Here is a 24,201-nt window from a genome sequence, read left to right on the forward strand (position 1 = left end):
GGAATTGGTCATATACAAACTTTTCATCCTCATTCTTCAGTGGCTGGGCCACAGTTCTACAAAAAGCTTCAAGTTTTGGATTCAGAGCCGGCCATGGGCCAACAGGGGACAGCAGCTGGGTCTGCCCAGTGCCCAGAAATCACTAAGACATCCCTTCTCCTTCCTGTTTCATCATTTCCTGCACAGCTAGGTCTCTACTCCACGGATATCTTAAGAAAAGTAGACCCTCCCTAGAAAAGATTGGTGATGTCCCATTAGGAAAGACTAAAGAGGGGGCACCTGGGTGGCTTAGTCGGTTAAGCATCCGACTTCAGCTCAGGTCATGATCTCACGGTTCATGGGTTCAAGCCCCACATCAGGCTCTGTGCTGCCAGCTCCAAGCCTGGAGCGGAGCCTGCTTGGGATTCTGTGTCTCCCTCTCTGTTTCTCCCCCACTCGTGCTCTGTGTCTCTCTGTCTTTCCAAAAAATAAATAAATGTTAAAAAATTTTTATATAAAAAAAGACTAAAGAAAGTTCAGTCATCTTAGAGAATCTTGCTAAATATAATGAATAATCTTGGCCTTAGTCTCCAAAGTATTGTGTATCAGAAGATAAATTCTGAAATATAAATCTAAATGGAGAAGAAAGATACCATTCACTCTTTTTTACATAAATGGAAGAGCTTACTTTTCTCAAAGGAGAAAGTACATACACCGTGGGTTTCTGGAGCTCAGAAATTTACCGTCAGAGAAAAATAATTTGAATACAAGTTTGATGGATGTGTTTTTAAAACGAAGTTCCCTTCCTCTGACTACCAGGCACTATGCAGACTTATGGTGGAGAAGCTGGTCCTATAGCAATTATGACGTCTTCCATTGCACAGAGCCCAGCCTCGTTTTATGGGGAACGGTGCAGGTAAATATCAGTGTTGAGAAGCCAAGAACTCATTGTTCTCTTCTGTGGGGAAAACCCAGAAGCACAGTCTAATGATGTGGCAAAGTGAAATTTCTCTCTGACTGAGTCATCTTTCGCTGGGTCCAGGAAATAAAAGAGAGCAGGAGCCAGAAATATGTAGCACACAGTGATTGCATCATCCGTCTGGAGGCTGTCAATCTGTTCATGATGTGAGGTCAACCAATAACCTCATCAACAGGACACAGTATGAGAAAACACAGTGCGGAGGCCTGAGGCTGTTTGGGACATCCAGGTAAGTTGGTGAGGACATAGCAATGGGCCTTAGAGACCTCACAGATTCCCCCCTCCCCCAGGAGAGCCAAGGACAGAGAATCCCACCAGCCTGCCCGACTATTGCATGAAAGAGCCATCTTCACCCGGGCTCCTGTCGTGCAGTCACGATCCAGACGTTACTACTTCACCATATGCACTTTTTCATGAGAAGGTGACTGGTTTTATTCTCCTCAAATCTTGGGAAATTGGCCGGAACAAGTACATTCTTGCTTGCATTGTTCCCCTCCCTCCCACAACCCAGAGGAATTGACTCACCAGTCGCCAATGCAAAACTCCAACATCTCTGGTGTAGCAATCCACTCACAAGAAGTGGTGTTGATTGGAGAAAAGAGAACTGGTAACCGTCGCCTCCACTTATTAAGCACTGACGATGTGGCAGGCTAAATGCTCCCCATGCATTTGCACCAGAAGGCAACTCTAAAGATGCGCCTATTGGAAACCAAATGCTGTCATTAAATTTAGCATATAAAACTGCACCCCTGAAAACCACCAGCACTCCCCACATAGAGAAACAATGTTGTAGTTGAAGCCTCTCCTTCACAGATTGTCCTTTATTTGCCAGAGATGTTTAAGCAAACCTAGAAGTTCACTTACATTAATGCGTTGAGGACTGAATTAAAAAGGATCATTTTCTCATTCTCAGAAAAGATTCAGAAACTCAGTTTCAGCGGGCCTGGTAGGGGTCTTCATCTGGCTGGTGATCCCAGTGAGCATCTCTCCTGTGCACTGGGTAGGTCAAATAGTATTTAAGTTTCAAAACACATTTCTCAGATGTGGAATCAGAAGCTCTGGTAGATTACGTGACTCAACCCAAATCTCACCAATAATAAATGGCAGTCAATCTTTAAGTCCGCACGTCTGGGGGCTCTCTTTCCCGCAAGGCTGGCTGAGCAGCTTTTCTCAGAAAGGATAAATCAAGCACTCACTGCCCACCACCCCAGACTAATCCCAAAGCCACCCTTTCACTACCAACTGCAATAGAATCCAGAGATTGGCAGATATCGTGATTTGGGGATTTATTGGGATCTGGCCTCCCAAGGGCGGCCTTTGGTTTCTCCCTGGCTAAAAAGTCTCTTATTTCCCAAGACCATTAATTTGAGTTGCATTGCAAAGACCAGGTAGGATTGAAACAAGCAAACTCATGCTCCACAATCAAATACCATTACATGATCCTGAAGACTGAAGAAAAAAGGGAGGAGCCACACTTACTGGATAACAATGGGCAACAGACTTGGAGCAAGCTTTGGCCTGAATTTCCCAATGTCTCTGGACAGAACTTAGTGACTTATGACACATGGAGAGAATCATCCTCTGAAGGGTATTTCTGATTTTCCCACAAGGATTTAATTAACTTGTAGTTTTTTAAAAACATGCTCTAAAGCACGTAGCTCAAATATTTTTTAATGTTTATTTATTTTTGAGAGAGAGAAAGAGACAGAGTGCAAGCAGGGGAGGGGCAGAGAGAGAGGGAGACACAGAACCAGAAGCAGGCTCCAGGCTCCGAGCTGTCAGCACTGAGCCCGACACGGGGCTTGAATCCACAAACCAGGAGATCATGACCTGAACCAAAGTCAGAAGCTTAACCGACTGAGCCACCCAGGCGTCCCCTCGTAGCTCAAATCTTTTAATGTTGAGATCAGCCTTCCTTTGGATCTGTGGGGGATACTCCATATAGCACAGAACATTAGAGTAGGACTTTCTTGGGGCGCCTTGGTGGCTCAGTCGGTTGAGCACCGACTTTGGATTTCGGCTCAGGTCGTGCCTTCACTGTTGTGAATTTGACCCCTGCAGCGGGCTCAGTGCCGGACATGGAGGCTGCTTAAGACTCTCAAGAATCGTACTTTCTTCTCGGGTCATGGAACACACGTTTTGTTAGCTTCTAGATGGTACACATGACAGAAAGTGCAGCCATCACCTCGCCAGTGCTCCATAATGGTCATGAGAGAGCTGCCTCTTTGTTTTGATTTTTGAAAAACCTATCGTGAAACATTTGTGACATACTATGGACAAAACCATGGAGCAAATAATCTAATAAATGCAAGGGTATCTGTCTCCCAGCTCCCCAAGTAGAACTGTACAAACAGAATTGAAGCAACCCGTTTTCTCCATTTCACCCTGCTTCGGGATGTCCATCACATCCGCGCATATCCTTACACTTTCATCTCAGTAGTCTTGTGGACCTAAGCGGTATTGAGTGTCATATGTGCACCACTAAACATTACATCAAAAGTAGACCAATGACTTTGTTCACAGTGTATTCTCCTGAAACTCTTTTCATTCGATATGCTTATGAGAATTACCCATGTTGATGCAGGGAATTCCTGCTCATTTACTGTCACGATTGTCTGGGGTCCCACGACACAAATACGCTTTGGTTTCATTCACAATCCTCTTGTTACCACTTAAGTTGTTTTCAGTTCTTTGCTATTGCCAATGAAGCTGATGTGCACATTCTCGCGGAACATTCTCCTATCGTTCTACGACTGAACGCATTCTCACACATTCTGTCTCCTTAGGCACATGTGTGAGATTTTCTCTAGCATAGACCGCTAGAAATGGGATTGCTGCGTCACAACGTATGCTCACTTTCATCTTTGTTAAAGATGGTGAGGGGTGCCCGGGCGGCTCAGCCAACTGAGCATTCAACTCTTGATTTCAGCTCAAGTCATGATCCCAGGGCTGTGGGATCAAGTCCTCCGTTGGCCTCTGTGCTGGCCTGTTTAAGATTCTTTCTATCTGCCTCTTTCCCCAACTCGAGTGTGTGTGCTCTCTCTCTTTAAAATAAAAATAAAACTAAACTAAACTAAACTAAACTAAACTAAAATACAATAAAGATGGCTAAATCGATATGCAAAGTGGTGGTATAAATTTTCTTTCTACCTGAAAAGTATGACTTCCTGTTTCTTCACTGTCTTACCGACACTTAATATTTTCAAAGGTTTCTATATTTGCCAGTCTCAAGAGTGTGAAGTGGTCTTTAATTGTCTTTTAATTTTGAATTTCCTGATTAGAATGTGGTTGAGTGGTTTTATATTTTTGTGGGCCATTTGGGTTATATTCTTCCCTGTTGATAGGTGTATTTCAGGTGTATTCCCTGTTCATATCATTTTCCTATTTCCTTAATGGGATTCTTTGTCCTCTTATCAACAATTTTAAATGTTTTTTGTGTATTGTGTGGATACATATTGCAAATGTCTTTATGATTTACCCCTGTTGTTTTCTCCCCACCCCTTTTTTTCTCTATTGTGTTTGAAACACAGACTTTTAAAATTTTCAATTAAAAGGTGAATTTATCAATCATCGATCTGTTCTCTTTATATCTCTGAAAGAAAAATTCCTGCCTACCACAAATATATTTTCTTACATGTTTTTAGAAAAGAATAAAGGTTTTTATTTTCATATCTTATGTCTTTATTCTCCTTAGGGTTCATTTTTGTATATAAGTGTGAGATAAAGATAAATTGTTAGGGTTTTTTTCCTTAATAAATTTCCAAAGCCACTTGTTAAGAAGCCCATTCCTTTGACAGTGATCTGCAATTCAACCTGCCTGTATACCAAGTTTCTGAATGAACATTAATTTTTTCTGGGGTAATTTCATCGTTTCATTGGGTCTGTGTATCTGGCCTGTGCCAATATCACACTGGCCAAATTACTGTAGTTTCAACCTAAATCTCGATTTCTGGTCAAACATGACCTCTCTGCCCTAGTTCTCTTCAAAATTGACTTCAAAAAGAGCTATTATTTGTTGACGTTTTTCTCTCCTATGTTTTAGAACCAGCTTGTCAATTTTCATATAATCTGATACTTTGATAATAATGATATTATTATAGCATAAGTAATAAGATCTTTGGGTTTTTTCTTTCAAACTCATACATGTATTTCTTATACTCAGCAATGATCTTTAGAACAATTTTGCATAGAAACAGTGATTCTATATCTATATCTATAGGTTTCATTATTAAAAGGTTCGCTCTGGTTTTTGCATGTTCCTTTTATCAAAATTTACTAAATCCTTTTAAAAACCATGAGTAAGCTGAGTTTTATCACGTTTCTGCTGAATCTATTAAGACGGTTATTTATATATTTTGTCTCTCGTAGTTAGTGTCGTGAGTTACATCAAGAGATTTTCTACTGTTCAACCAACCTCATATGTCTAGGATGTGTGCAGCTTGGTCATGTGATCAACAGTTCACAACCTATCTCTGTTGGCTGTCTGTACAGCAACTGTTGGTTGTCTACCAGATGGCCATCCCCATCCCACCTCTAGAACCCTCGTACTGTCCACTGGAGGGCTGTGAACTTCAGGAGAACTTTTTTTTTTTTTAATTTTTTTTTTTTAACGTTTATTTATTTTTGAGACAGAGAGAGACAGAGCATGAACGGGGGAGGGTCAGAGAGAGGGAGACACAGAATCTGAAACAGGCTCCGGGCTCTGAGCCGTCAGCCCAGAGCCCGACGCGGGGCTCGAACTCACGGACTGCGAGATCATGACCTGAGCTGAAGTCGGCCGCCCAACCGACTGAGCCACCCAGGCGCCCCCAGGAGAACTTATTAATGTCTAAGGCAAGCACTGCATTTCCATTCCCTTACCACAGAAGGAGAAGTCTGCTTATGCGGAAGAGGAAAAGATTTCTGGAGAAATTTCCTTTAAATACAAGAAAGAGAGTCTCTCTTCTAATGTTTGGACATTGATATACATGGATGTGATACCTGGAGCTACTGCAAACTTCTTGCTGCCATACACAGCTCTCCTGCTACCTTTTCACAAAAATCGACAGGCAGTGGATGGCAGAGAAGGAAGATAGAACAAACCTGGCTCTTTAAAAACATTGCTGAGATACTGAATGAACTCACCCCTAGAACTGTTCCACTTCTGCCTTTTTTTTTTTTTGGCCAATAATAGGTACCGTGATGGTTTAAGCCATTCAGAATGATATCTCCAGTAACCTGAGGCCAAAATTATTCTTCCAAACACCCTGGTCTCTGATGCCTCTAGAATGTGTTTCACCGATCCACTCAAGCCTTTGACAAATATGTATGGAGGGCTGACCACGTTCCAGACACTGGCTAAGGGCTAAAGAGATTGAGCTCTGCATTCTAGGACCTCACAGCTTGGGAATGGAAACAGGCTTATGAGCAAATAACCGAAATCCCATGTACACATTCAAGGGGCAAGGTAGCTCTACAATGCTATGAGAGTACGGGGGATGTGGGGTTTTAATTTCATCCTGGAAGAGATAGAAGAGATATCCAAAAGACAGCTGGGCCTTTGGAGGATGATCAGGTATGTAATTAATCATGGAGACAGAATAAAGGAATCTAGGGGCACCTGGGTGGCTCAGTCAATTAAGTGCCCAACTCTTCACCTTGGCTCAGGTCATGATGTCACTCTTCGTGGGATCGAGCTCCGTGTCAGGCTCCGTGTTGACAGCATGGAGCCTGCTTGGGATTCTCTCTCCCTCTCTATCTGCCGTCTTCACCTCTTGCTCTCTGTCTCCCTCAAAATAAATAAATAAAACATTAAAATAAAAAAGAAAGGAATCTAAAGAGCAGAAGCTAGGGGTGTATGACCTTAAAATAACAGAAGTGGAAGGAGTTGGTTCGGTTCCAGATGGTCTTGCCTACAGGAGATGCAGGTTTTAAGGGCAATGAAGTTTCAATTTCCCTTTTGGACAGTGGGTTGGGATAAGGAGCAGCTGGAGGGTGTTACAATACTGTGTTCTGTGCTGGCCAGCTTCCCAGGGGCGAGGAAAGTCCCTGGCATGCCTGGAGCAATGGGGAACTGAAGTTAGGCCTCCCCAGTAAAGTTGAGCTTGAGAAAGAAGAGAGAATAGTGGACATCCCTAGCAAAGGGTGTGCAACAAGAACGGTCAGGTATGGCTGGTGGGGTGCGGTCAGCACCTGGTCAGGTATGGCCGTGGGGAGAATTCCTCAGGCACTGGTGGCAAAGGCAAGGAATCTTGCCTTTCTCCTCTTTCTCCTCACCCACGCCGTATCGGTGTGAACCAGAGAGAACTCATACCAGCTATGGGGAGCCAACCGTGTGCAACCCTTCCCAGTTCCTCACTGGCGACATCATGTCGACATCATGCTTGAAATTGGCCATGGCGAGAGTGTTTGCACCGTGGAAATGAGCACATGCTTCAAGTCAATAGTTTTGTTTTGGAGACAATGTTAAACATTTACCAGCATGGTATTGCATCGTCTAGGGTAGGGCACAAATTTTCCCCAAAAAAAGTCTGATCCCTCACTCACTGATCTGCTATAGTCCCCCCTCCCAGAATGCTGGGTGTGTTCTTGCAGCATGCATGGAAATGGAATGGGACACCAACCATCTCTTCCCAGGCACAGTAGCATAATGTGTGAGTATCTGCTACAAAGATTTGATGATGCCACTGAAAAGTCAGGAGTAGCAAATTACAGAGCTCCCTTCTGCCCTGCCTCTGAGCATGGTTCAGACGTAACACCTGGCGGGGTGTCTATGCTGATTAGAAATCAGAGTAGCCCTCCTGTGACCAATGTCACAAGTAGCAAAGCTGCCGCCTCCTTTTCTACCCCACCTGCCCCCAACACTCACCACTGATCCTGGGATGCATCAGCTTGAGAGCATGAAGTCGTTCTTTGGTGTTTATATGGGGAACCTCTCGGGCAGCCTTCTGCCCCATGCAAGGAAAGGGAAATAGACCCCCCGGAAGCCTAGCATTCACTGTCTTTCTCTCTTATTTCCAATTTCATAATTTTTTTTTTCTTATTTCAGCATTTACTTCTAGGATTGTCAAACCACCCTGTTAAAGGTCTTGACCTCCCAGAGGACATGACCTTTTGAATTTATACAGAGCTGCTATCAGTTCATTTCCTTAGAGAGAACTGGGGTTCGCTCCAGTCTCATTTCTTAAATCCTCTCAAGTTCTCTTTACCTCTAACCCTACCAGAAGAGAAGGGATGCGACTGGTCATCCTTTGGGGATCACCAGAATAAGAAACCCCAACCCACACATGATTGAAGACAGCTTCCCCATTGCAAACGTGTGGAAAAACACGAGCGGGAGCAAAAATAACACTCCCTCTTACGCATTAGAACAAATGCTTTACCACTGAGTTGTTCATCATGGCCATAAAATTAAAGCAATTAAAAAGAAAACAACCAAGTGTTCAATTAGAGGGTTCTAGTTAAACAAGTCCTGGTACATCATTACATTGGAAGCCATATAGCCATTCAAAACCACGATACAGAAGAATGCTTAATGGCACAAAAGGATGTCCAAAATGCATTGCTACATACATAAAAGAAAGTTATAATATGCATTCTACCCTCACCCCTGCATGCACATACAAAGTATAGATGCCATACAGATAAAGAAGAAGAAAAAAAGACCAGTAAAGCCACACATCAAAATATCAAGTATTGATCATTACATATGAATTTTAGTAACTTTATTTGTATTTTGCTTTTTCGTATCACATATCACTTTCCTTTTAGTTGCAAAGACTTGCCTGCCTCTCTGGAAAATCCCTTCTGCCTTACAAACTTGCACTAAATGACCTGTCTGTCCCCCGGGCGATTGCTCAAGAAGGACAGTGAACTCATTATCTCTCAACAGAAATCAAGCCACAATCTTCCTGCGGACGTGTTCTGAGTTTGGAAACTTGCAATGTGGGCCATCCCAGGCAGACAGAGTCTATACAGCCTAGATGTTCAGCCAAGAGTAAGCCCGCTTTCTTTATTTAGCCATTGTAGATAATAGCAAGGTGCTTTCAAAGCATGCTTTCCAGTCACCTTGCAAAACAGCGTGGAAGCAATTCAATTCGACTCATCCCAGAGCCGAAAGCTCTGGCAGGTGGGGCAGGTGGGCCAGCGAGGGAGAACCATTAGCCTAAACCACATTGCTTGGAATTACAGGGGAAAAGAGCCTTGTGATCTTGGGATCCTGTGAGAATGAGGAGTTCCTTTTCTAGAATTCTCTGGTTGGAACTTCTCTTCTAACTTTAACCTCAATTTTAATGTCAAATTGTAAAACATTGTGAGGGAAGTGTTTCTAGAATCATTTCATACTTTCCCGCCCTGGGAAAAGCAGAGTAAACAAAATCCTGTGAATATATTTTGATGCATGCTAATTCTAATTATTCTGCTCTGCTCTAAGTGATACTAATGTGGCAGAGAGCCTTACATCCTGCAGCCCCAAAGGCTTTGTCTTTGATTTTCCTCTCTTCATCTCCCCAACGTTAAGAAGACACTTCACACTCCCTACAGACAGAAGGTGTTAAATTCTTGTCTCCTTTACAATTCTCCACCTCTGATAGTGTCTTGATTCTGACAAAAAGGATCGACTAATTAATATTATTTGAAAAGTATGAGTAAATAAGCTGTGAGTAAAGCCTTGATTTTTATTGTTGGTTTACTCCTATGGGTTTTCGTCCATATAATATTTTCAGCCTGATATGGTCAGAATATTTTTTTTCTTTCTAATTTCCTAGGATTTTTTTTTGGGGGGGGGGGTTTGGTTTTGGTTTTGGTTATGCTCTGACTACTTGAAGTATTGGAGAAATGACCTCCAAACATGAGATATAGACCTTTTATAAATTTTTTTTTAATATTTATTCCTTTTTGAGAAACAGAGATGAGCAGGGGAGGGGCAGAGAGAGAGAGAGAGAGAGAGAGAGAGAGAGAGACATAGAATCCGAAACAGGCTCCAGGCTTCCAGCTGTCAGCACAGAGCCCGACACGGGGCTCAAACTCACAAACTGTGAGATCATGACCTGAGCCAAAGTCAGATGCCTAACTGACTGAGCCACCCAGGTGCCCCACTGACCCATCTTTTACATATAGTTTTTACTGACACTTTGCTCTTATCACCTTTACTTGGAAATAAAATGTATGTTCTTCAGTGGGAAAAATTCTGTGCTATACTTTTGTACATGTTACTGTTTTAAACATAGAGCAGATGCTTGGTAAATAATGGTAACTGGTAATTTACAGAATTCTATGCCTCTTAATAACTATGGAGGCCAGAGGTAAAGTTGTAAAATAATAAATCAAAGACACAAAGTGCATAACACTAGGATGAAAAATCCAATCACTGGAAGAAATAATAATCACTAAAACAATGGTCTTAAAATCTTTTTGTTTGGAAACACTCTACAAAGAACTCTGAAAAACTACATATTCAATGTCACATTTATAATTTGACTTCTATAATGTGTCACTGTAAATCCAAAGAGTTACAAAGAATATATATTTCACTTTATTGTAAATATCGACTATAAAAAATAAAATTGTATCATTTTAAGTATATCCAAGGGAATCTAGGTACATGGTGATTGGATACTTCTAATACTCATTTTCAAAATACAAACGAGTTCCTCTTTAACAGATCGAAATTTTATACCCCTTTTTCTCCTTGACTCATATCTGTATTCCCCTAACCTGACAGGATTTTATTTCTTCTGGGTTGGCTTATCATTATAGTTATTGAGAGTACATAATTGATAGATAAATATTCCTCATAAAATTTTACTGGAGATGTAGATTTAATGAGATACATGAGGTTTTTTTCAATCTGTTCATGTATTCACGGGTGATCAATACATATTCCTAGAATAAGATAGGATTTGACATCAGTCATATTTTTATTTTTTATGTTGATAAATGTATATACTGAATACATGTCATTTACACGAATGGACAGAAACAAAAGGAATACTATAATAGCAAGGTAGCTTACTTTTAAGAATGCCATCTAAGACAGGGGCACCTGGGTGGCTCAGTCAGTTAAGCTTCAGGCTCTCGATTTTGGTTAAGGTCATGATCTCACGGTGGTGAGTTCCAGCCGCTCATCAGGCTCTGTGCTGAGCGTGGAGTCTGCTTGAGATTCTCTCTCTCCCCTCCCCCACTCTCACTCTCTCTCAAACAGAAAAATAATTGAACATTTAAAAAAAGGAACGCCATCTGAGATAGATGCCAAAAACCTCATCGTAATTCATCTTCAGAAAATTTTAATCATCTACCAGCTCTCTCCCCAGTGAGATCTTCCCTATGGCTGAAGGCAAATATGTGTTACCCAGGTAACACATGCTCAGTGCTTGGAGCAGCTCTTTGCACATCCTGGATCCATGCAGCACCGGAGGATTCTAGATGGCTTGTAGGGTGGCCCTCTCTTGTAAAGTGGAAGACGGTGACTGTGGAGGGGGGAAGGAGAAGCAGCAAGAAAGAGACGCACTCACAGGCAGATCACTTTGAAGAAAGTGTGCTTTCTTCAAGGTTGGGAAGCTTGATGCTTTAGAAAACAATCTCCCCCACCCCCCCACCCCTGCCTTGGAAAGTCCACGTTGAGAGAACCCATGAACTAGAAGAAGTGGAGACAGCTTCAGGGAAGAGTTTTTAGCTGAGCCTGGAGGGTGCATGGAGTTGAGATTAAGCACAGAAGACTTGGAGGTTATGCAACCTACCGGAGAGGCACAGGTGAAGCAAAAGCCTTGACGGAGATGTCCCGATGGAAGACAGTGGAAGAACAGTGGGCAGGAAACAGCCAAGGCTAAGCCCTTTGGCTGTCGCAGTCTCATTCTGGATTCCACAGCGATAAACAGCAGGAGCATTTAGGATGTAAGACTCTAGATCAGGGACTTAATACTTAATTGTCTATAGAAACTAAGCAGGTAACATAAAATAGAGTCACTTCTATGACAGAAGCTTATGACATAAGCTGTATGTCACTGTGCATGGGGGGCGGGGGGACTAGAGGGCATGCAAAAGGGTCGGCAACAATGGAGGGGTGGACCTGTGTGGCAGATCTTCCAATTTCTCAAGAGAAGCTAGGAGTCCAGACTTGAAAGCAAACTCCTCAGTGGGCAAGACAAAGCATGTTTGTGGGCTATCTCTGTTCTGCCGGCCACAAATTTGCTGCTGCAAAGACTAAATTTTATCTAGAGGTTAAGCCAGAATGCCAGAAAGCATCAAAAGCTGAATTATTCTTCCCTATAAGGGCAGATGCCTGGAACAAAGTTAGACGGTCAGTCAAAAGTTGTCTGCCCAGCCGGGAAATAAGTGGTTCCTTTGACGAAGTGCACCTTCACAAGGCCCCCTCTTACTTCCTTCAGGAAGAAAGGGACTGGAGATTCTCTAAAGAGTAGAGTCTAAAGGGGAGCGGGGAGAGCTCGGGGAGGCCTCAGCACCAGCCGTCTGTTTTCAGCATTAGATTCTGTTTTCCTGTTTGTTTTGGCCAGTAGAGAAACGAGCAGCAATTATGTCCACTTCCGCAGGAGATTGCTGTATGCGTTTCCTGTACAAACATTTCTAAAGATCCAGTTGTTTCTATCATGTGCCCCTGCTTTGGATTGCTTCGTGTGTTTATTTTATCCTGATGTACTCTGTGTGTTTTGTAAGCCACCTTGAAGGCTTTGTGGAATGAGGTAGGGTGTAAATAAATAAAGGTACTATCTCTGGACCCTGCCCGCCCCCTTCCCCTGCCTGAGTTTACACTCTGTCGATGCTTCAGGCCCCAGGCCTATGGGGAAGCCACTTAGTAAATTACTGCTCCCATGTATCCTGAAGGTAATGGGGCTTCCAAAGGTGCAGAACAAACCACCAGAGAGTTGTTTAAGCGCTAGGAAAATCTGGCCCAATACATTATTCCAAATCTATATTTATGTTCATGGCTTATGAAGCACCTCGGGGCCCTTTGGGATAAGAAAAGCTGCATGAATCTAGGAAAACATTATTAAATAGATTTATTTTGGGTTGCTAAAGAGTGTGAGGCCCTCTGGAGAACCACTGGAGGAGAATGAATTATTTTCTGCAATCCCCACCACTTGTCTTTTTAAGAGTCTCTCATTGAACCCCTGGTGCTGCCCTAACTGTCCATAATATGGATTGAAAGGGTCCCAGAAGTTGTTCAGTCCACTCCCTGGTGGAGTCTTTGACTTGAACTTGATAGGACAGGGCACTGTTGCCCGGCAATAGACCTTGGTACAAGAGCCAAAACATTTGGGAGATTTGAACCCAACAGCTAAGCAAATCATAAAACTAATACCCAATGGGGGTTAAGGCTGCGAGAAAGAGATGAGGGTTTTTTTCCCCCTTCTTAATTTTAATAATGTATTTACATTGGAATGAGGATACCCAGGATTCTTAACTTAGTGGCTGTGCCCAACCACTGATATGCCGTCCAGACACTCCTGCTGGGCCGCGTGGTGGGAAGCACCTCTCCCGAGGCCATCCCTGCAGACCCGCAGGGACTGAAAAGGCCGTAGGATCATCTGACGCTCCAGAGCGCACTGAGATTGTCAGTCCCCGGGTACCCGATGGAAATGTTTTGGTCGGAAATTCTGGCTAATTCCCTCTTCTGCTGATTACCAGTGTCAGAGAAACAGCAGAACACCTCCATTATGACCAGGAGGGAAACAGTTGCAGACAGGTCTGGTTCAAGTTCGTATCACTTTCCAGGACAGAGCTGTAGGTAAAATCCCATTCCTGTGAAAACTCTAAAGGCTACCACATTTTTTCTTTTTTCTTTTCTTTTCTTTTCTTTTCTTTTCTTTTCTTTTCTTTTCTTTTCTTTTCTTTTCTCTTTTCTTTTCTTTTTTTCTTTTCTTTTCTTTTCTTTTCTTTTCTTTTCTTTTCTTTTCTTTTCTTTTCTTTTCTTTTTTAAATCACAAAAGACATTCTGTCAGTGTAACTGATGCTATGCTTTCCTGATCTGTCTCCATATTTTTTCCTCTTCCCTCTTTGGCCCCCTAATAATGACAGCTACCACTGTTGTATTTCTATGTACCCTGCACTACATTAAGTGATCTTCTTGCATTCCATGATTTTGCAGATGTGGAAACTGAGGCTCCCGGTGCTTAAGGTCTTACCCCAAGACACTGAGCTATAATGGCAGAGCCACAGTCACACCCAGACCTGCCTGGCTCCCAGGTGCATTCTTAGCTTTTATGCTCTGAGCTCCTCCAAAAATGCCTTTTCTGCTCTGACCCTTTTTTTTCAATGACCCCCCCTTCCACTTACTCCCCACTCCAGCCCCCACTTCCCTGAGTAGGTCTCCAATCCAAACCCAGTCTTGACCCTCCTTCACCTGCCTGCTACGCATCCCTTTCATGTCTTCCCATGGCCACCGCAAACTTGGGGTGTTCACAACGGAGCTGGCAGTTGTCCATCCTCCTGACCTCTATACCTCTGTGAAGGTATCTACTGTTCCTCTGGCCGTGTGGTCCTGAAACTCAGAACTGTCTCTTGATTTTTGACTCCCTATCTCCCCCGACTCCTTACAAAAACCAGTACCTTGGCTGGCTTGCTCACCCTCGCTGGTCATTTCCTCCGCATGATCCAACCAGCCCACTCCTGGAGCCAGCACTGAGTCCAAGGGAGGAGCCAGCGCTTTGCCATGAGTCACGGTGTGGATTTCATAACACGTTACCGCGCGCGTGGAGTTTCTCTCCAGCTTTCCACACTCAGTGGTTTTATGGTACCTTTATCCCCCACCATCACCCCTGGGTGTTCAGGGCTTCTGCATCATCCTCAGCAGGGCAGGTGTTTGAATGGGCCCCTCCTCTATACTTACCAGATACTGCCTTCCTTCTATGGACCATTACTGCACCCCATCCCCACAATCTAACATAGCCCTTTTGTGGCCCACACCTAGACAATATGTCTACCAACACCCTTTGTAGCTATACCCCATTCTTAGTACAAAGTCGGCCCACGTTAAGCCTTTAATCAAATTGAATTTCTAAATTTGAGTTTGCTTCTTTACAATGAGACTTTTCTGGGGACATTACCCCATTTCGAAGGAATGATTCCAAAGTGCGTGTGTGTGTGTGTGTGTGTGTGTGTGTGTGTGTAGATAGATGGGAAGGGGGAAATACATACATACACACACACACACACACACACACACACTCACAGAAAGGGTACTGTGTTTTAAGCTGTATCTGTTTCTTTCTAGCACGATTTAAGAAATACTTATTGAGTGGGGCACCTGGATGACTCGGTCAGTTCAGTGTCCAGCTTTGGCTCTGGCCATGATCTCTCTGTTAGTGAGTTCGAGCCCCACATCAAGCTCACTGCTGTCAGCAAGGAGCCTGCTTTGGATCCTCTGTCTCCCTCTCTCTGTCCCTTCCCCACTCACACTCTCTCTCTCAAAAACAAACATTAAAAGATAAATAAATACATATTGAGTGTCTTGTATCTGCAAGGCACAGTGCTAACTGCAAGCATTATCCATCCCCTAAATAAATATTCATTAAGTGATTACATGAAAGAGCGGAGGAAAGAGTGGAGGAAAGGACGTATTTCATCATTTATTTCTCCAACTTGGAGACCCAGGTGGGCTTTGAGAACGAAGCAATATTTTTGTTTTTCATCTACCCCACGGCACTTAATCAATGTCTCCTACATGCCAGCACCACACTGGACCCCAGAACACAAAGGTGAGCAAGAGTGGACTCAAAATCCCTACTGGCCAAGCTTGACATCCAGTGATGGAGGCAGGTGGATGATACGGGTACAGATCACTAGGCCTTACAGCAGTTGCTGGGCCGTGACCTTCTAAGACTGCTGGTGTTGCTTGAAGCAGACAAAGCCTGAGCACTGGAAACGGGGGATGCTTCCCTCCCGGGTTCTCCTTGAGCCTGCTGACTCCCACCATGGCCGCCCATTCAACTCCTCTATGAAACTAGGACTTTCTGATTTATTTTATTTATTTTATTTTATTTTATTTTATTTTATTTTATTTTATTTTATTTTATTTCATTGCATTTTAATGTTTATTTATTTCAAGAAAGAGAGAGTATGAGTGCAAGTGAGAGCAGGGGAGGGTCAGAGAGAGAGGGTCTCCCAAGCAGGCTCCACAGAGGGCCTTCCCTCAAGGATTGAGGGAATCCCAAGCAGGCTCCACAGAGCGGATGAGGGGCTTGAACTCATGAATCATGAGACCATGACCTGAGCTGAAATCAAGAGTCGGTTGCCCAACCAACGGAGCCACCCAGGGGCCCTTTTCTGATTTTATTTTTAAACAGTCCTCTCCCCTCCAGTTCAGCAGCAAAGAGACACCTCTCCAGGAGCCAGTAGTGTCTCTGCATCTATCCAGCGTAATCGCTTAAGGGGACAAGAATAGTCAATCCATCACCATCCTGGCCTCCCTGGAGGCCTGGCGAGCAGCCCCCAGGAAAGGAGAAGAAAGCATTTGCTTACGTTAACTCGATTACGCCAATCACTCTCATGGTGTTGTTCTCCACCACTGCAGCCATCACAGAGGAGATCCAGAATCCCACATTTCCTTTTCACTGATTGACGCCCTTATGTGAGCAGCCGTAATCTCACCAACTCCACCAACGGAAAATAAAGAGAGGAAAATGTTCCAGAAAGAGCTATTCTTTAATCACCATGGCAGTGCTGTTATCACAGGGGCTATCTATCTAGGCCAAAGTAGTACAGAAAAGAGAATGGCTGTGGCATGCTTGGGCCCCCACAGCAGCCTGGGGACACAGCGGGGTGTGAGATGGGAGAGCTTTCCAGCCTCTGCCCTGGCTCCTAATGCAGCACTCGCAGGGCCTGCTCATTCATCCCCAGGTAGGTCTCGGGGTGACCAGGAGCTAGGCCCCTGAATGTCCTCAGGCTCCTTGCCGGGCCAGGTCCTGTGCTGGCACCTCCTGAGGGCACCAGGCCAGATAGGAAGGTGTCTCCGTGGCAGCAGGCCCAGCCGGTTTGTCCTGTGGCTAACACTGAGTGCCAGCTAGGAACTGGCCCCTCCGTAGCTGTCCTCCTCTCTCTGAGACATGTACCACAGGCCAAGCCTGCCTTTGTCCCTGGAGTTTTAGAAACTGGGTAAACCCCCTCCCTTGGGTATCTCTCTGTCTTCGTACAGGCCCACCCCCAAATGCTGAGGGGTGCTCCCCAACCGGAATCCCCTTCTCCCCTCCCATCCACCCTGAACTGTGTTCTTGAGTCAGTCAGACTTAGGCATCTGCACTTTTGTCTTCCATATGATGGGTTCTTGCCCAGGAAGTTCCCCAGATCTCCACATGATTAAACCCTTGAGGGGTCATCTCTTCATCCCTCTGGAACTGTCAAATCCCTAGGTGAACATATTCATGTTATTTATGACTTAGAAACAACTAATGTAGGGGGGCCTGACTGGCTCAGTTGGCTAAGTGTCTGACTCTTGCTATCTGGGCCAGGTCATGATCTCATGGTTTGTGAGTTCAAGACCTACATAGGGCTCTACGTTGACAATGTAGACCCTGCTTGGGATTCTCTGTCTCTCCCTCTCTCTCTGCCCTTCCCACGCTCTCTCTCTCTCTCTCTCTCTCTCTCTCCTGGCTTGTGGAGATCCGTTAAATGTTAAATAAATAAACTTAAAAAAAAAAAAGAAACAACTAATGTAAGCAAAACCATGAGATTGGATGATTTGAGGGAACTTCCATTTGCTTACTGGAAAGTAAGCTTTTTTTAAAATTTTTTTAATGTTTATTTATTTCTGAGACAGAGAGATACAGAGCATGAGAAGGGGAGGGGAAGAGAGAGAGGGAGACACAGAATCTGAAGCAGGCTTCAGGCTCCGAGCTGTCAGCACAGAGCCCAACACGGGGCTCCAACTCACAAACCATGAGATCGTGACCTGAGCCGAAGTCGGTCGCTCAACCGACCGAGCCACCCAGGTGCCCCGAAAGTAAGCTTTTTATAGAGAGAGCTACTGGGCATGAACTTGGTAGAGGGCTTGACCCTTTGACAAAAATGTGGGTAAGAGGCACAAGCTGGATTGGAGAAAAGGTACTGCTATGGACTGAATTGTGTCCCTCCAAAATTCATAGGTTGAAGCCTAACCCTTGGTGTGATTTGACTGTCATTGGAGTAAAGAAGTAATTAAGGTTAGGGGCACCTGGATGGCTCAGTCGGTTAAGTGTCCCCCTTCAGCTCAGGTCACAATTTCATGGTTTGTGAGTTCAAGCCCCACATCGGGCTGTCTGCTGTCAGTGCAGACCCTGCTCTGGATACTCTGTCTCCCTCTCTCTCTGCTTCTCCCCTGCTCACTCTCTCTCCTTCTCTCTCGAAAATAAATACATAAACTTTAAGAAAAATATTTTTTCAAAAAAGTAATTAAGGTTAAATGAGGTCATATGGGTGGAGTCCTAATCCAGTAGGATTAATGCCCTTATAAGGGGAGTCTAGAGAGTGTCTCCATTCTCTCTCTCTCTCTCTCTCTCTCTCTCTCTCTCTCTCTTTCTCTCTCTGCCAAATGAGGACATGTTGAGTAGGCAGTCATCCACAAGCCAGGAAAAGAGCTCTTACTAGGAACCAAATGGATTTCTTAGCCTCCAGAACTGTGAGAAGTATTTGGTGTTTAAGCCAGTGTGTGGGCTTCCCCCTACTACACTGATGCAAAGATATTTTGCTGAGTACCACAAAGAGAAATAATAGGATGGCTTGGGTAGAACAGTGGAGAAATATATTTAGACTGAAACATCACACTCATCAGATCTACAAATTAAATGGGAGATAACTGACATCTTTACAATACTGAGTGTTCTAATCTACAAATATGGATGTATTTGGTTTCCTAAGGCTACCGTAACAAAGTACCACAGAGTGGGAGGCTTAAACAATAGAAATTAATTTTCTCACAGTCTGGAGGCTAAAGTTCAAGATCAAGGATTCAGCAGGGTTGGTTTATTCTCAGGCATCTTTTCTGAGTTGTAGATGGTAGTGTTCTCCCTGTATCTTCACATCATCTTGCATCTGTACCCACTTGTGTTCAAATTTACTCTTCTTAAAAGGACACCAGTCATATTGGATTAGGGCACACCCAAATGATCTCATTTTAACTTAAACTCCTCTTTAAAATCTGTATCTCTAGGGGCACCTGGATGGCTCAGTCAGTTAAGCATAAGACTCAATTTCTGCTCAGGCCATGATTTCATGTTTTCCTGAGTTCTGGCCCCACATGGGGCTCTGCACACTGACTGCATGGAGCCTGCTTGAGATTCTCTCTCTCCCTTTCTCTCTGCCCACCACCACTGATGCTCTCTCTGTCTCTCTCAAAATAAATAAATAAACTTAAAAAAAATCTCTATCTCCAGAGTCACATTCTGAGGTAGTGGGGGTTAGGACTTCAACATAAGAATTTTGGAGGTGAACGTAATTCAGACTGTTGACAATGAAATATCCCTCTATTTATTCATGTCTTCTTTCTCTCAACAATGTTTATAGTGTTTAATGTTGAGGTCATGTCCATCTTTTGTTAGATTTATTCTGAGATATTTGATGTTTTGACTCTTATAATTGGTATTTCTTAAATACCATTATTTGTTTTTGATATATTGAAATGCCACTGATTTTTATACATCAATCTTTAATCCAGTGATGATGTTAAATTTTATTAATTGCAATAGTTCATTTGTAAATCCTTTTAGATTTTTCTACTTCACAATCAACGTAATCTTGAAATTGTTATTTTATTTGTTCCTTTGTTAGTCTTTGTACTTTTATTTATTTATCTTCCCTTATTGCAGTGGCTAGGACAACCAGTACAACGATGAAAAGAAATGATAATAACAAACCTTGTCTTCTTTCTAATCTCTGTGGAGTTGTTTTCTATATTATACCATCAAGTATAGTTTTTCCTATGGATTCTTTGCTCATTACAAGCTTAGGGAAGTTTTGGGTTGTTATTTTTGTTTTTTTTGCTATTTCTTGTTTGCTGAGCCCAATCAGCGATGGAATGGATTTTATCACTACTGATTCTGCACCTATTGAAAGTACCATATCATTTTTTCCCCTTTATTCTGTCGATGTGGTAAAATACATAGATTAATTTTTTAAGGTTAAATATTATATTTCTGGAATGGACCCAAATTCAAAATGACATATTGTCTTTTTAAATATTGCTGGATTCGTTTTGCTAAGATGTATTTACAATTTTTGTATTTACATATTTTTAAAATATTTTTTAATGTATATTTTTGAGAGAGAGAAAGACAGAGTGCATGTGCATGTGCATGTGCATGAGAGAGACAGAGAGGGACAGAGGGTCCAAAGGCTCTGCCCTGACTGCAGAGAGCTCAAACTCACAAACTCACATGAGATCACGACCTGAGCCAAAGTCAAATGCTTAACCAACTGAGCCACCCAGGTGCCCTGGCTTTATGTCCTTGAACATGGCCTATAGTTTTCCTTTCTTATAAATGTTCATGTCATGATCTAGTTTCAAGGTAGTCGCCACATAAAACAAGATGACATACGTTCTCTGTTTTGTTTTATATTATTTTTTAGAGAAGTTTGTACACATTCAGTGTTATTTATTCTTTAAATGCCTGGAAGAATTACCAGCATGTCAAGAGATGTCTTTGTGGGAATTTTTGTAATTACAAAATCAACTTATTTAATCTATAGAGAATTATATAGATTTTAGAAATTTTCTCCTTGATCACTTCTCAGCCTTTTGGCTAAGATCAAGTGTAGAATTTTTTTCCCTGTTTCCATTTTGGTAAGTTGTATTTTTCTAGAAAATTTCTCAGTTTACCTAAATTTTGAAATTTACTGAAACAAAGTTGTTCACAATATCCTTTCACTATTTTTTGTAATTTTCTGTAAGATATGTGGTAATTCCTTTTTTGTATTCCTGATATTGGCAGTATGTGTCTTCTCTTTTTCTTAATCACACTTGGTAAGAGTTTAGTTTTTCAAAGAACCAACTTATAGCTTTGTAACTTTTTCTGTTGTATATTTGTTCCACCTTTGACCAATTTTTACTATTGTAATTATTATTATATCCTTTCTTCTTTCTTTTAACTTAGTATTTTTAAACTTTCTATTCTATGTTCTATCAATAAAATCAATAGCTGATTCATTTTCAGTTTATCTTTTTTTTCTGACATATGGACTTATTCTTTTAAGCATGGTTTTAACTACCTCCTGCCTCCGTTAGTGTGCCACATTTTCATTTTCATTTCATAGAATAATTTTAAATTTCCATCGTGATTTAATTTTGCCCTTGAGTTATTTGGACATATATTGTTTAGTTCCCAAACATTTGGGGGCTTTATAATAAACTTTATCATTGATCTCTAGCTTTATTTCACTCTATAATTTTACTACATGGAATTCTGTCAGGATTTGATTTATGGTTGAGTATATGGTCAACTTTGATATTGCTATACCATGTACTCTTAAAAATAATGTGAATTCTGAAGTTGTTTGTACAGATGGTAAATCATGTTCAAATTTTATATACCTTTAATGATTTGTTTTTGTTTGCTTGTTGTTGAGAACATGTAAAATCAGCCAATATGGTTGTGAATTTCCTCCTTTAAATATGCAATTTTTGCATCAGCTATTTGATGTTGTATTATTGGGTGCATACAAATTGAAAAGTATTCAGTCTTAGGGTGCCGGGGTGGCTCAGTCAGTTGAGTGTCTGACTTCGGCCCAGGTCACGATCTTGCGGTTTGTGAGTTCAAGCCCTGCAATCAGGCTCTGTGTTTGGAGCCTGGAGTCTGATTCTGATTCTGTGTCTCCCTGTCTCTCTGCTCCTCCCCTATTCACGCTCTCTCTCTCTCTCTCTCTCTCAAAAATAAACATTAAAAAAAAAGTATTCAATCTTTCTGACTGATTGATCTTTTATCATTATGAAATATCCCTCTTTATCTCCAAGAATGCCTTTTACCTTAAAGTCTATTTTGTTTTATATAATTATATCATGTTATTTTTTATTAGTTTAGACTTTCAGTTCTTTTGTGTTCTTATATGTAAGGTGTTTACTTGTTCAGCTTGAGAGATTTTGTTTTATAATTGAAGTATTTAGACTATTTATACTTAATATAATTCCTGGTATATCTTGGGTTTTTATTACCTATTACTTATTATATGTGTTCTACAGCCTTTATATGCCTTTCTTGCAACTTTTTGAATTAATAAAGCATTTTAAGATTATTTTCCAGTTCCTTCTGGAAATTACAACCTTGGTGGTTACATATTTTATTTTTCTTTAATAATTACACAGTGATTACAACAAACATCTTTGATTTATTAGGGCATCAGAGAGATAAGTACTTGGATCACTTCCCAGGTAATGCTAGAACTTTAACAATTTCAATTCCATTACCTTGCTCCCATCTTTTGTGTGTTGTTGTATGTATATGTTCTCATGAGTTTTAAATCATTATCATTCTATGTAGTCAATATTCATTTAGACTTACCTACATATCTTCCATTTCTCTTTATATCTTCTTACATTTCCATGTTGCCATTTGAGGTAACTCTCCTTCCCTCTTAGGAAATGTTTTAGTACTTTTTTAGTATGTGCTTGAAGACAACAAATTGTTTAGTTTTGGTTTTTCTAAAATTGTTCTCATTTTTTCTTCATTTAACAGATTTGTTTTCTGGATATAATTCTAGTCGAGTAGTTACATTCAGAAAAATCTATTCAGCAACATTTATGTATGAACTAAAATTTATCCAAAACTTACTTTGGCCAAGTAATTCCCCTTTTAGGAAATCAATGGAAATAAGTTAAAGTGAAAATAAAGCAAAATGTGTAAAGATATAAACTGCATCATTATTTATAAAAGTGAAAAATTGGAAACAAATGTAAAATCCAACATTAAGGCAATAGTTCAGTAAATTATGGCAAATCCATACAATATTGTGAAATGTTAAAAGGATGTCTATGAAGTACTTCTGTGAGAAAAAAATTCATGTAATTATGGGGGCGCCTGGGTGACTCAGTCGGTTAAGCATCTGACTTCTACTCGGGTCACGATCTCGCGGTCCGTGAGTTTGAGCCCCGCGTCAGGCTCTGGGCTGATGGCTCAGAGCCTGGAGCCTGCTTCCAATTCTGTGTCTCCCTCTCTCTCTGCCCCTCCCCCGTTCATGCTCTGTCTCTCTCTGTCTCAAAAATAAATAAACGTTAAAAAAAATTTTTTTAAATCATGTAATTATGAATGTGAGGAAACCAAGATGTAAATTTCAATGTATTTTGTGATTTTATTTAAATAACAAAGCTATGTGCATAGTAACAACCTGAAAGGAAATACATAACTCAGTTAACCCTCCTTATCTATGGGGTAAAAGGTTATGGGTGGCTACTTTTCTGTAATTGAAATAAATCATTTCCATATTTAACTACAGTAACCTTAATTCCTCTTTTCTTTTTTCATTTAAATTTATAAACAAAACAAATGATAAAACTTACAGCTCTGTTAGAGGACATTTAATTTAAGGGGGTAAAGTGATTATAACTGTCTTCCACACACAGAATTTCCCATGAAAGGAAAACATGAAAATATACCAAAGAGACCCATTTACATTGTCATGAATTGTTCCAAGTCTCAAATCACTGAGAAAAACCTACCTCACACAAGTTGCCATGAGCACCTGATCCCCAAGCATAAGTCTTTGTGTTGAAAATGGCATACCCCACACATTTCATCTGGAGTTAAAAGCATAATATACACCTTCCTTCGTATACAGTATGAGTCACTTCCTAAACCTCATTAGGGATGGTAATAATGCTTCCCCAACAGGAATTAATTCCATGCTAATCATATATGTCAGTGACTTTCACAGCTGCTTCACAGAAGCAAGAGTTTTGCAAATTAGTTGCTTTCTTATTTGGGGAAGGTGTGGGATGGGCCAGAAGCAAAAGCATCGTTGGAACTCACATAATGTTTTCAGACTTGTTAATTAGCCTAGCAGTCTCATTTTATCATTTCATCAGAAGATGGTTTGGGGCATAAGCAGTCCTAAGGTCATCATTCTGACTCGGCTGATTAGCACTGGGCTTGTCAAATAATTGGAAAGGTCACAAAACAGTGTCTAGTCTTTCTCCTCGAGCTAAAATTATTGTCAGAAAATTTCTAAAAGATATTCTAGGATTAGCTTCCTGGTATAAAGCAGATCTGAATTTGAATACCTGGACCCTGCTCCTTTGCTGTATGGCCTAAGGGAAAGTGCTTATCTCTGTGAACCTAAGTTTCCTTCTCTGT

At 41.7% G+C, this 24,201-nt stretch overlaps 1 pseudogene; it reads left to right on the forward strand.

Annotated features, from left to right (window-relative positions):
* The first annotated feature begins 20,641 nt into the window (after positions 1-20,641).
* Positions 20,642-20,730, forward strand: LOC113602121 (uncharacterized; annotated as a pseudogene).
* The last annotated feature ends 3,471 nt before the right edge of the window (positions 20,731-24,201 follow it).

This window comes from Acinonyx jubatus, chromosome B3 (assembly GCF_027475565.1).
Source record: "Acinonyx jubatus isolate Ajub_Pintada_27869175 chromosome B3, VMU_Ajub_asm_v1.0, whole genome shotgun sequence".
Classification (NCBI taxonomy): domain Eukaryota; kingdom Metazoa; phylum Chordata; class Mammalia; order Carnivora; family Felidae; genus Acinonyx; species Acinonyx jubatus.